Genomic DNA, 14,280 nt, shown 5'->3' with positions numbered 1-14,280 from the left:
CCTTCACTTATGCTGCCAAACATACCCTCGTAAAACTGACTATCCTGCTGACTTTGGCGATGTCATTTACAAAATAGCCTCCAACACTCTACTCAGAAAATTGGATGTAGTCTATCACAGTGCCATCCGTTTTGTCATCAAAGCCCCACATACTACCCACCACTGCGACCTGTATGTTCTCATTGGCTGGCCCTCGCTTCATATTCGTCGCCAAACCCACTGGCTCCAGGTCATCTGTAAGTCTTTGTTAGGTAAAGCCCTGCCTTATCTCAGCTCACTAGTCACCATAGCAGCACCTACCCGTAGCATGCACTCCAGCAGGTATATTTCACTGGTCATCCCCAAAGCCAACTCCTCCTTTGGCTGCCTTTCCTTCCAGTTCTCTGCTGCCAATGACTGGATTGAATTGGAAAAATCACTGAAGCTGGAGACTCACATCTCCCTCACTAACTTTAAGCATCAGCTGTCAGAGCAGCTCACAGATCATTGCACCTGTACACAGCCCATCTGTAAATAGCCCACCCAACTACCTCATCCCCATATTGTTATTTTTTTGTTGTTGCTCCTTTGCACCCCAGTATCTCTACTTGCATATTAATCTTCTACACATCTATCACTCCAGGGTTTAATTGCTAAATTGTAATTATTTCGCCACTATGGCCTATTTATTGCCTTACCTCCCTAATCTACATTTGCACACACTGTATATAGATTTTTATATTGTGTTATTGACTGTACGTGTGTTTATCCCATGTGTAACTCTGTGTTGTTTGTGTCACACTGCTTTGCTTTATCTTGGCCAGGTCGCAGTTGTAAATGAGAACTTGTTCTCAACTGGACGACCTGGTTAAATAAAGGTGGAATAAATAAATACATATGCACTGATCCACCGTGGGCTCTGCCGCCTCAGCCATACTGTCAATCTATCATCAATACGTCCACTCCTATTTGTGCACGTATAGATTTATCTTGTGATCTCAAACAAAACCATTTTCGCTATGTCATGATCATGAGATAAATAAGTTGTGATCTTGACATAACGAGGGAATCGTTTTTTATTCATATGTCCTCTCTGGACTACAAATTGGAGCATTGGAGGGTCGGAGTATGAGTCCAAATCAAAGAATGCGAAACAACGCACGGAGGGCACTTCTCGAATGCGTACTCCATTTGTACATATTTTGAAGCATGCATTGACGCAAACTTCAACGGAAAGTATGTAAAGAATATGACGCAACAACATAAATAATTACGCAAAATTTCTTGAAATAACTGGCGGCCATTAAAATACACTCAGATTTCAGAATGAAATGTTACCTATTCACATTTCATATGTTGCCTGACTACAATATTGTAATCTTGATAGCATGTATTTATTAACCTATGTCAATTTTGGCATGTTTACCTGCCTACAAAGCCACTACAAAGTCGATCGCAAGCCCATAATAGGTCAATAGGGTTAACTGGCCAGATAGCCATAAATAATTGTTAGCTAGCTAACTACCCATGAAGAATTTACATCTACCTTGCATAACATTAGTTTTAGGTCATTTTTGCCTGTTAAACATTCTGATTAGCTACATTATTACGATCCACATATACTTTGAACAAAAATATAAAAGCAACATTTGAAGTATTGGACCCATGTTTCACAAGCTGAAATAAAAAAATCCCAGATATGTTCCATATGCATGTTCCAAATTTTGTGCACAAATTTGTTTACATTCCTGTTAGTGAGCATTTCTCCTTTGCCAAGATAATCCTGATTTAAAACAGCACGATCATTACAGAGCTGCACCTTGTGCTAGGGATAACAAAAGCCCACTCTAAAATGTGCAGTTTTGTCACACAACACAATGCCACAGATGTCTCAAGTTTTGAGGGAGCGTGCAATTGGCATGCTGACTGTAGGAATGTTCACCAGAGCTTTTACCAGATGTAACCATGCCATCCCAGGCCAGCCAATTCCGGCTTCTTCACCTGCAGGATCGTCTGAGGACGGGTGGGTTGCTGAGGAGTATTTCTGTCTGTAATAAAGTCCCTTTGTGGAGAAAAACTCATTCTGATTGGCTCTATTTCCATTGTCCTGGCTGGAAAAAGGTTCAGTGAATGGGGAGGTTTAGCGTGAGGTAATACAGAGTGTGAGTACTTCAGACTCTCGTCCTAACAAGAACTTACTTGAGTACGTCCTCGGAGAATGCACTCTGAGCGTGAGAGTGTGGAGCACGGTAGTATGCATATTGAGAAACACCCAGTATCTGTGCATGTGCATTGGTTCGCTTCACGCTGTTACAGCGTGGTAGCCAGGGCACCAAAGCTGCAGAAAAGTTTAACCAAAGCTCTTAGCTCTTGCGGAAATTGACCAGCTATTTTACCTTTTTTATTTAAACAGGGAGTCACCATTAAGACCAGGACCTCTTTCGCAAGGGAGCCCTGCACGTACAATTCATAGACAAAATCTAAATCAGACAGTACAAAGCAAACTAAAATACAACACAACAAACAATCAAGAAAAACAGCCACCTTCCTCAGCAAAAAATTCCCTAATCAATATTTTAAATTGCCCAAGCGTCATCCATAGCTTATTGCAGTGTATTGTGCAGTTAGTTCCAGCAATGAGGTACATTAAAACTAAAAGCGGATTTGCCTAATTCGGTGGAGACCCAAGGAACCTCGAGGGTTAACCAACCCTGTGAGCGGGTTTGGTATCTCATGTTTTTTTTTATCCTGTAATGACGAAGTTAGGTAATTTGGAAGCTTGTGCAGTAGGGCTTTGTAAACAAAAAGGGAGTAATGGATTGATCTACAGGACTTTAAAACAGGATGCTGTGGTGAGTATTAAAACTGTCACCAGTGATAAAATAAATGGCACCGTGGTAGACGGGCATCCAAAGGTTTAAGAGTAGTGGCTGCTGCTTGATGTTTATACTGTTTACTTTCTATGTAATACTGCTACCTTTTTTAATCTAATGTTTTTCCATCCATGCTCTTCTCTTCTTGGTGTAGAGGAGCACGGAGGCCATGGTAATGCAGAGCAGCAGGTGGAGGGGGCCGAGAGGGGTGCTAGGCCGACCATCAGCGAGTTCAAAAAGACCTGGAGCTTCAGGCGGACCGCGGTTGCCAGAAGAGAGCTTGTGCGATTGGATGAGATTGAAGATCCAGAATCTCCGGCCCTACCCACACGTCAGGGTAGAGGCCGCCCAGCCCAGACCTATTCAAGACGCGGGCGAGGGGGGAGAAGGAGCTCCCCGGCTGACCTGGAGCACACCGAGACAGGCTCCCCTACTCCAATGGACACAGAGCCTGCCTCAGAGGCCCTAGAGCCCTGCTCAGGTGGCAGATTAGACCCCTGCCCAGGTGGCAGATTAGACCCCTCCTCTTGGCGGGACTTTGGATCTGCATTCCGCACGGCTTTTCCCTACTTTGGGAGAAGAAAGAGGAGGACAGGACCACGGCTGCCCCTGCCCAAATTATGGCTGCTCTTCCTAGCTATGGGGGTAGTGGGGACATGTAAGCTGCCTCCAGTATAGAGGAGGACAGTGATGAGCTGACCCTGAAGCAGCTTCAGGAGCGGCTGAGCAGTAGGGGGAGAGGTGAGGCCAGAGGCAGAGGGGTCAGAGGGAGAGGCAGGGCGAGGGGAAGGGGTAGAGGGAGAGGACGAGGGAGAGGTAAGGGGCGTGGGAGGGGTAGGAGGGTAGAGCCAGAGTCGAGCACTGCAGATGAAGAAGCAGTGATTTTTGTAAATGAGTTGGAACAGCAGCAGGTGTATCAGCCTCAGGAGGAGGAGAGGGAGCAGAGTCCTGAGGAGGCTGTTGTAGTGGTTGAACCGCAAAGCCTTTCTCCTTCTCAACAGTCCAGCTCCGAGTCTATGCCTCTTGAATCTGATCCAGAGCCAGAGACAACAGAAGAAAAGCCCAGACAATAATGATAATGTAACAGAGGTGGAGAAGGAGGAGGAGGAGGAGGAGAAGGACGAGGTGGAGGAGGAGGAGAAAGACGAGGAGAAGGACGAGGTGGAGGAGAGGATTGAGGAAGAAAAGTCAGAGTATTCTAGCATATCAGACAGTGAGGGCTACAAACCCCATGCCCTTTACTGCATCTGTCGACAGAGGCAGAATAAAAGGTATGTGTGTAGCGTTGTCTAGGACGATATTCACCTCTGAAAACAAGCAAGCCTAATGTTGTTGGTATAGCAGCACCACATCTCAGCTCTTTCCATCTGCCATACTCATTATTTGGGATGGTATGGACTTTAGTTAATTGCTGTTCTTTAGCTGTAATTTTCTAGTGCCTACACTTTTTTTTTTCTTCCCTTTTTGGCATTTTTTTCTTTCTTCTGCATGTTGTGCTTGTTTCATTTTGCATGTTGTGCTTGTTTAATTTTGCATGTTGTGCTTGTTTAATTTTGCATGTTGTGCTCGTTTAATTTTGCATGTTGTGCTTGTTTCATTTTGCATGTTGTGCTTGTTTCATTTTGCATGTTGTGCTTGTTTCATTTTGCATGTGGTGCTTGTTTCATTTTGCATGTTGTGCTTGTTTCATTTTGCATGTTGTGCTTGTTTCATTTTGCATGTTGTGCTTGTTTCATTTTGCATGTTGTGCTTGTTTCATTTTGCATGTTGTGCTTGTTTCATTTTGCATGTTGTGCTCGTTTCATTTTGTTGATGAATGTGTGCTGAGATTACGTTTGCTTTAGAAACAGATAAAGCTGACACTGACTCAGTCACATAGTATTAGTTAATTAAAACCCAAATTAGATCTGTGAATATTTTGACCTCAGGGTCAGAGGTCGGCTAGGATTCCCCAGAGATTGTCGGCGGAGCGGCCCGAAGAAGAGGGTGATGAAGAGGAGAAGGAGGCTGAAGACGTTGAGGACAAGGAATCTGACACATCTACATCTCCCTTACCCTGCAACCCTAGTCTCACTGCAGGACAGGCCACATCCATAGAATCATCTATGTTTTACAAGTCGAGTATGTATCACTCACAGCACATCCATATCCAACACATACAGAATACTTTACTTTCACTCAGTTGGTGTTCATCAGACTCTAGCTATAACGTTACCTCAGCCATCACACAATCTTTAGGTGTAGGGATACAAAGTGATTTGCAGTAGTCAGCAGTAGTGGGTAAGTGTACTAATGTTGGCAAATGTGCTATAAAATGTTTTTCTTCAACTAGTTGGAAACGTTGAAAAAGAAAACAAGCCGAACCAATCAACAATCCAAATTACATTTCCTCAGTTACCAAGTAGTAGAAGAATGTTTAGTATAGTTGGGTTCAGAGATGATTCTACTTCAATACCACCATTTTTCTTCATTCTAGTATTTCAATAGTTGTCAATGTTTTTATTTGACAAATAATACATCCGGTTTAATAAGAGCCTTATACGGCAACAACATGTAACTACTACAAGGTACAGGCTGATGCTTCAGTCTTACAAATACTAGTAAATACTTCACACAACTACTAATGCACAGAGTATCGTCTCAGGTAAGAAATAATAGGATACACAAGTTGTACAGATAGAAATCACTGCTTGAGTGCAAAGCAGGGTAGCCTAGGGGTTAGAGTGTTGGACTAGCAACCGGAAGGTTGCAAGTTCAAACCCCCAAGCTGTCGTTCTGCCCCTGAACAGGCAGTTAAACCACTGTTCCTAGGCTGTCGTTGAAAATAAGAATTTGTTCTTAACTGACTTGTCTAGTTAAATAAAGGTGTCCAAACACAAAGGCCTCTCAAGTCATCCAGTAGTGCCTGATATGGGAAATAGATTAATTCAACCATGCATGAAAAACACAGGTGACAAAGATCAGATGTGGGAAATAACACATTTTCTGCCTCTCAAACCAGAGCGGTAGAGCTTTTGGAGGAACTGGTTTAAACTCTCTGTGCAATGGAGTTGGACCTGTTACCGGGGGAGTATACAGAGGAATATGCGGAATCATCCAGTCTAGCTTATGATTAGATGTATAGAGCAATGTAGAAGAGGCCCAGGATTGCCACCAACCTCCTCCTGTGGCTGTCATATAACCTGTGTTTTCACATCAGTGCTCATGGAGGAGAGAGGACGAGTGCCACGCACCTGCACTTTTGTCCATTTTTGTAATGAAACATTTTTTTAAAATCTTCAACGACCTGCAGTGCCATATACACACACATACACACGGGACGCCAACACACACAGACACACTGTACAATCAGACTAGTGCTCATGAAGGAGAGTGGTCGAGGAGGGAGGAAGCCATTCTAGACTATTGAGATGCATTAGTCTTTACATGCAAGATCGAGCTCATCGTCACATGACTAGCTTCTTCAGCCCCATTGCTTCACTATAAACCACGTCTACAAGGCTGTCTTTGCTGTTTGAAAATAAAGCTTCAGCTATTCATCAAAGGAAAGGATGATGATATTCACCTCTGAGCACCAGAGACTTCACTATCTATCCAGACATGGGCTTTGTTTTCAGAAGCATCTGTTCGTAAAGGGTACATTTGTAGCTTATACGTGTGGTTGAAAGAAAGCTACCATCGTTGGCAACTTTTTTGCTACATCCCCAGAGAGCCTTTTTTAATGTCAAGTTGTCGCAAAGTGCTTGGCAGTAACCTGGCCTAGAACCCAAAGGACAAGCAGAACCACAGCAGCAAGGGGGGAAATAATATAACCCTCGAGGTTAACCAGACTGAGGGGAGGCCCATCCTCCTTTGGTTGTACCAGGTAGAGGTTACATACATTGTACTCGTATGTTGTTCAGAGAATTTCAAGTAGGGATAGACTGTTTTCCGTATCTGCCGAGACACATACAGTTAAGGACCTTTTGGCCAGATAGTTGTCCATAAAAACCGTACGTTTTAGGGTATAGACATTGCTGACACAGCATGATGGGACAGACCAGTAGGTCGGGCGAATGCGGCGGCATCGGTGGGTAGGGTAAATCAGCAAGGGCGGGAATGGGGCAGTAGAGCAGCATCTGGAAGTAATGGTGGAAAGCTGTCTGTAATGGTAATAGTAATTGTGTACAACAAAAGGCAGTCCCAGCCAGTGCTTATGTTCACTTTTGCACCTTTTCCATACCAGACCATTGACGTGTTCAGTGCTGTTGAATGTGGCCTTGATTTGGTTGTCACCTGGATATGCATGATAGGGTCTCTAGATACATTCTTGCGCACAGTTTCCCCCTCAGTGAGTTTGAACCTTTCCACCCTGCCAAGGAAATTGAGAGTTTGGTCTTTTTCACTAATGTCCACAGAGGCACTCGGTCTTCAAGGGTCCTCTGCTTTGCCCTCTGGTAAATGCTACCCCTTTACCCATGCCACTTCAGATTTAGTATTCAAAAGAGTACTCGTGTTCTGCAGTGTTAAATGGTCTATCAGATTTCCCAACACATTTCTGACTTCTCACACTCGCCAGCAACTGACATGATTTTACAGGTTCTAGTTAGTGCATTTAGCAAAAAAAAAAGTCATAATATTGCAGCACATATCATTTGTTGATGAAACACAAACTCAAACAATTCAAAAGGGTAACCTTTTTTTATTGTATTTGCCTTCTTTGGCCCTGTGTGGTCATTTTCACACACACACACACACACACACACACACACACACACACACACACACACACACACACACACACACACACACACACACACACACACACACACACACACACACACACACACACACACACACACACACACACACACAAGACATTAACACACACACACACACACAAAAGACATTAACACACACAGACATACTCTACATTTAAGACACTCAAACCAGAGGGAAAGAGGAGTCCATACAGACAGGGACTCGGGAATGATTGGAGAGCAGAGCAGTTTTTCAGCTGCAGCATGGAGGCCCCGAGAGGATGACCAGATGCCAGGAAGGATTTCCCACAGGACACATTGATTCATTTCAATGAAGAAGACTGAAGTACCTAGCTGGCCAATTCCACTGACGTGCTCAATACTGAAATGCCTGACAAATCAGCAGGAGTTGTAAAATACTCCTTCCAATAATTCCTTTTTGGAAATGACTTATCACTCACAAAATGACAGTTGCTCCTTTGCTTTCCCGTTGGGTTATAGTTTATAGGTACCTGGGATAACGTGCATCAATGAACATCTGTTTGAATCCTGCACATGAATGGGCTTCAGTGAAATGCAGTGTGTGTGTGTGTGTGTGTGTGTGTGTGTGTGTGAGAGAGAGAGGAGTACAGTAAGTTGTTTTAGTTAGTGTCAGTTCACACATGGAACAACGATAATTCCCAGTTACACATTTAGTAACCTGGTTAAGTACACAAGCATTATTCTATACCATCGAAGGATCTGCCACCCAACAGGCATGCATTTCATTTCAGTTTCTTTTGAGTTTTTCTGTGGTTACGTTTTTTTATTTTTGGCAATTAAAAGTCCTGAACACATCGGACAATTGCATCTGAGGAAAGCAACCTCATTGCTAATACCCTTTCAATGTGATCTGTTGGCAGATCTGAAGGAACTGGATAGGTGTAGCTAGGCATTATGGGTATTTGTTTCCACAATCTGCTTTCTGTTACACAGTTATAAAAAACATGACCAAAAGTATCGGTCAAACATCTCATTCCATTGCTGCTATAACAGCCTCCACTCTTCTGGGAAGGCTTTCCACTAGATGTTGGAACATTGCTGCGGGGATTTGCTTCCATTCAGCCACAAGACCATTAGTGAGGTCAGGCACTGATGTTGGGTGATTAGGCCTGGCTCGCAGTCTGCGTTCCAATTCATCCCGAAGGTGTTCCTTGGGCTTGAGTTCAGGGCTCTGTGCAGGCCAGTCAAGTTCTTCCACACCAATCCCAACAATACATTTCTGTATGGACCTTGCTTTGTGCACAGGGGCATTGTCACGCTGAAACAGGAAAGGGCCTTCCCCAAACTGTTGCCACAAAGTTGGATGCACAGAATCATCTATAATGTTATTGTATGCTGTAGCATTAAGATTTCCTTTCACTGGAACTAAGGGGCCTAGCCCATACCATAACAAAATGTCCAGACCATTATTTCTCCACCACCAAACTTTACAGTTGGCGCTATGCATTGGGATAGGCAGCTATCCTGGCATCTGCCAAACCCAGATTAGTCTGTCGGACTGCCAGATGGTGAAGCGTGATTCATCACTCCAGATGTTTCAACGCTGGCATTGCACATGGTGATCTTAGGCTTGTGTGCGGCTGCTCGGCCATGGAAACTCATTTCATGAAGCTCCCGACTAACTGGTTCTTCTATTGACGTTGATTCCAGAGGCAGTCTGGAACTCTTTAGTGAGTGTTGCAACCGAGGACAGATGATTTTTACGTGCTACGCGCTTCAGCACTTGGTGGTCCCGTTCTGTGAGTTTGTGTGGGCCTACCACTTCGTGGCTGAGCAGTTGTTGCTCCTAGATATTTCTTCTTCACAATAACAGCACTTACAGTTGACCGGGGTAGCTCTAGCAAGGCAGAAATTGGCAGAACTGACTAGTTGAAAAGGTGGCATCCTATAACGATTGAAAAGTCACTGAGCTCTTCAGTAAGGCGGTACTACTGCCAATGTTTGTGTATGGAGATTGCATGGCTCTGTGCTTGATTGTATATACCTGACAGCAACGGGTGTGGCTGAAATAGCTCGAATCCACAAATATGAAGGGTTGTCCACATACTTTTGTATATATATAGTGTATCTGCCATTTTATCTTCTCTTCTTGTTAAAATGGTTAAACACAAGCACCCTCTACTGGCCAGACATTAGAATAGCTTTTCAACAGTGCACTCCTACTTTGTGTGTCTGGTGTTCTGCTATGCTGAGAATCTAGCACATTCACGTACCCCCGAGCAAGTGTCATGTAAAAATCTACAATACTAATACTTCAATGACTGTGACAATAAGATGTTTATTCCTCATTTCGTTACATTACGTCCTCATTTCGTTTTTCTGCCGTAGACATATCAGATGCTGTAAAAGTCCAGGGAAAGAGAAAAAAACTACACACAATTAATGCCCTGGTCGTAATTAGTTAAATTGTTCATTATGGCCTGTATATCCAAGTCACTTGATTGCTGCAAGGTTGCAGTTTCATTCACTTGCTAATGTTTCTTTTTAAGAATTAAGCGTACAGCTGATAGTTGCTTTTACAATCTTAACAGATGCCTTAAAGGAAGACCTACCTCTCCCAAATGCGCACTAGACACACTTTAACCTCAATCTGACTTATTATCATATGAAAGTCTGATAAAGTGCATAAATTATCATCTGTACGATTCATCTGTATGTTATCATTTTTGCCTTGATCAACATTGGGTGGATTGGAAGAGACCTTATCTAGATTTTCCTAAATAGTAGGGTCACGACAGGATCCGTTTAGAATCTCAACACACCCTTACCGAAAAACAATCAGGTTTCCTGCAAGCAGTTGTGGTAAATCTTTTGGATAACCTACCACTATTTTCACACGCAAATTCGTTTTTTTGGCTGACTGTTGCCGCAAATTTGCATCGACTTCTGAACCTCTGGGGAAACTTGTAGCGAACAAGCAGATGTCACTGTGTGCTAACATACAGGGAGGCTCTTCCTCTGTTAAGGAGCATCCTGCACACACACACACAAGGGGACACTTCAACAAAAGCCCTGGAGTAACAAAGAATACAGGGGTCATTTACATTTTCCATCAATGTAGTGATTGAAGCGAGAACAGCTAAAGAGGCGCTTGAACCAGCGACCACTAGAGGACAATTCAAGTCCTGTGCCATAATGTTCCAGACCTCATGGCGGGACCCATAATATACTTTCCGGTATATACAGGCAGGCTTCAATATCAGTGATCATAAAAGGGGGCTACATGGCTGAGGGAAAGAGAAATGAATGTACCGCGTGTCCCTCCATGACGGGGGTCTACCATGCTGGTGGTCGTACTTGTCGTGTCTCCTTGGCACTTCATTGATCAATTTGTGTCATTGGTTAGCCACCGACCACCTGAAAAATCCAGGTTCCAGTTTCTTATGAAAAGGGAGCGTATACTGTGTCCAAGTACTAGTTTTGTGTACCTCTGCTTTATAATGACAGAAGATGAATTAGAAAGTTGGAATACACACTATCTGTATGGAGCAAATCTGTCATGTCCAGTGGTGTCACTAGGAATTTTTCACTGGGGCAGTTTGAAGTTAACCATGTTTGAACTTTTAGGAACTTTTAGGAAAAAATCCCCAGTAAAAGGCACATGAAGGCCTGCTTGGAGTTGGCCAAAACACACCTAAAGACTCTCAGACCATGACAAACAAGATTCAATGCCAAGCGTCATGTCTGGAGGAAACCTGGCATCATCCCTACGGTGAAGCATGGTGGTGACATCATCATGCCGGGAAGATGTTTTTCAGCAGCAGGGACTGGGAGACTAGTCAGGATCGAGGGAAAGATGAAAGGAGGAAAGTTCCAACAGGACAACGACCCTAAACACACAGCCAAGACAACGCAGGAGTGGCTTCTGGACAAGTCTCTGAATGTCCTTGAGTGGCCCAGCCAGAGCCCGGACTTGAACCCGATTGAACATCTCTGGAGAGACCTGATAATAGCTTTGCAGCAACGCTCCTCATTCAACCTGACAGACCTAGAGAGGATCTGCAGAGAAGAATGGGAGAAACTCCCCGAATACAGGTGTCCCAAGCTTGTAGTGTCCTACCCAAGAAGACTTGAGGCTGTAATCGCTGCCAAAGGTGCATCAACAAAGTACTGAATAAAGGGTCTGAATCCTTATGTAAATGTGATATTTTTTTATTATTATTTTTTTATACATTTGCAAACATTTCTAAAAAACAGTTTTTGCTTTGTCATGATGGGGTATTGTGTGGAGATTGATGAGGGAGAAAAACTATTGAATCAATTTTAGGATAAGGCTGTAACGTAACAAAATGTGGAAAAAGTCAAGGGGTCTGAATACTTTCCAAATGCACTGTATATATTTTGACCATGACAGTTTACAGTTTACTTTGGCTTCCATCCAGGCCTGAGGACAAAGACTCTCCTCTAGACTCAGATTAAAGATATGACAGATAGGAGTGGCTGTAGAGTCAGCCACCATCCTCAGGAGCTTTCCATCTAAGTTGTCAATGCCAGGAGGTTTGTTATTATTGATTGATAAAAAATATTTTCCACCTCTCCCACACTTAATTTACAAAATTCTAATTTGCAATGCTTTTCTTTCATTATTAGTTTTTCTATGCATTTATACGATGGCTCACTGTTCATTGTTGGCATTTCCTACCTAAATTTGCCCACTTTGCCAATCATTCAAATTATTCGCAACATCAAATGGTTTTGTGATGAATAAGCCATCTGATTTGATGAAAAATGGAGTTGAACTAGTCTTTCTGCCCATCATTTCATTTAAAGTACCCCCCCCCCCCCTTCATAATAAAGTTTCTGAATCAATTTTAGGATAAGGCTGTAACGTAACAAAATGTGGAAAAAGTCAAGGGGTCTGAATACTTTCCAAATGCACTGTATATATTTTGACCATGACAGTTTACAGTTTACTTTGGCTTCCATCCAGGCCTGAGGACAAAGACTCTCCTCTAGACTCAGATTAAAGATATGACAGATAGGAGTGGCTGTAGAGTCAGCCACCATCCTCAGGAGCTTTCCATCTAAGTTGTCAATGCCAGGAGGTTTGTTATTATTGATTGATAAAAAATATTTTCCACCTCTCCCACACTTAATTTACAAAATTCTAATTTGCAATGCTTTTCTTTCATTATTAGTTTTTCTATGCATTTATACGATGGCTCACTGTTCATTGTTGGCATTTCCTACCTAAATTTGCCCACTTTGCCAATCATTCAAATTATTCGCAACATCAAATGGTTTTGTGATGAATAAGCCATCTGATTTGATGAAAAATGGAGTTGAACTAGTCTTTCTGCCCATCATTTCATTTAAAGTACCCCCCCCCCCCTTCATAATAAAGTTTCTTCTTCTTTTTGTTGAGTTTAGTCCTATTCATTTCTCAATTTGCAGTAAGCCAGCTAGTTAGATGTGGAACCAGACTTATTAGCCATTCCTTTTGCCATCTCTTTCAACCATATAATTGTTCAATTCCTCATCAATCCATGGAGCATTAACAGTTTGTGTCTTCAGTTCGTTTCTTAACAGGTGCATGCTTCTCAATAATTGGACAAAGCAATTTCAGAAATTCATCAAATGCAGGGTCTGGATGCTCCTTATTAATCACATCAGACCAACACATATTTTTTTTACATCATCTACATAAGAGTCACAGCAAAATCTTTTGTATGATCTCTTATACACTATTTTACGCCCAGCTTTCTCCTTTTGAGCGGACAGCTTGATGGAAATCAGTCAATATTCAGGTCCCCAAAAAAGTAGACCTCTCTGTTTACATCACATGCGCTATCAAGCATTTCACACACATTATTTTGATACTGACTGTTAGCACTTGGTGGCCTTCAGCAACACCCCAAAATAATAACACTTGACATAAGATATTTTCTAAGCATTACAGGGATATGGTTCTGGATATATATCCAGAAGCTGCCTTTTTTCAGGACCCTGTCTTTCAAAGATAATTAATAAAAATACAAATAACTTCACAGATCTTCATTGTAAATGGTTTAAACACTGTTTCCTATGCTTGTTCACTGAACCATAAACAATTAATGAACGTACACCTCTGGAACAGTCGTTAAGACACTAACAGCTTACAGACGGTAGGCAATTAAGGTAAAGTTATGAAAACGTAGGACACTAAAAGAGGCCTTTCTACTGACTCTGGGTCCCTGGGTCCCTGCTCATCTGCGTGAATGTGCCTTAGGCCTGCTGCAAGGAGGCATGAGGACTGCAGATGTGGCCAGGGCAATAAATTGCAATGTCCATACTGTGAGACGCCCAAGACAGCGCTACAGGGAGACAGGACGGACAGCTGATCGTCCTCGCAGTGGCAGACCTATGTGTATCAACACCTGCACAGGATCGATACATCCGAACAGCACACCACACACAGGTACAGGATGGCAACAACAACTGCCCGAGTTACATCAGGAACGCACAATCTCTCCATCAGTGCACAGACTGTCCCCAGTTGGCTGAGAGAGGCTGGACTGAGGGCTTTGAAGGCCTGTTGTAAGGCAGGTCCTCACCAGGCATCACTGGCAACCTACGTCGCCTATGGGAACAAACCCACCTTCGCTGGACCAGACAGGACTGGCAAAAAGTGCTCTTCACTGACAAGTCGCGGTTTTCTCTCACCAGGG

General features: G+C 43.1%; 1 pseudogene; it reads left to right on the top strand.

Annotated features, from left to right (window-relative positions):
- The first annotated feature begins 1,944 nt into the window (after positions 1–1,944).
- The window catches only part of LOC149981219 (uncharacterized), a 33,646-nt pseudogene continuing 21,310 nt past the window's right edge, over positions 1,945–14,280 (top strand).

This window comes from Oncorhynchus mykiss, chromosome 9 (genome assembly GCF_057628025.1).
Source record: "Oncorhynchus mykiss isolate SJ-2025 chromosome 9, ASM5762802v1, whole genome shotgun sequence".
NCBI lineage: Eukaryota > Metazoa > Chordata > Actinopteri > Salmoniformes > Salmonidae > Oncorhynchus > Oncorhynchus mykiss.
This window is presented reverse-complemented; position numbering and strand designations above follow the sequence as displayed.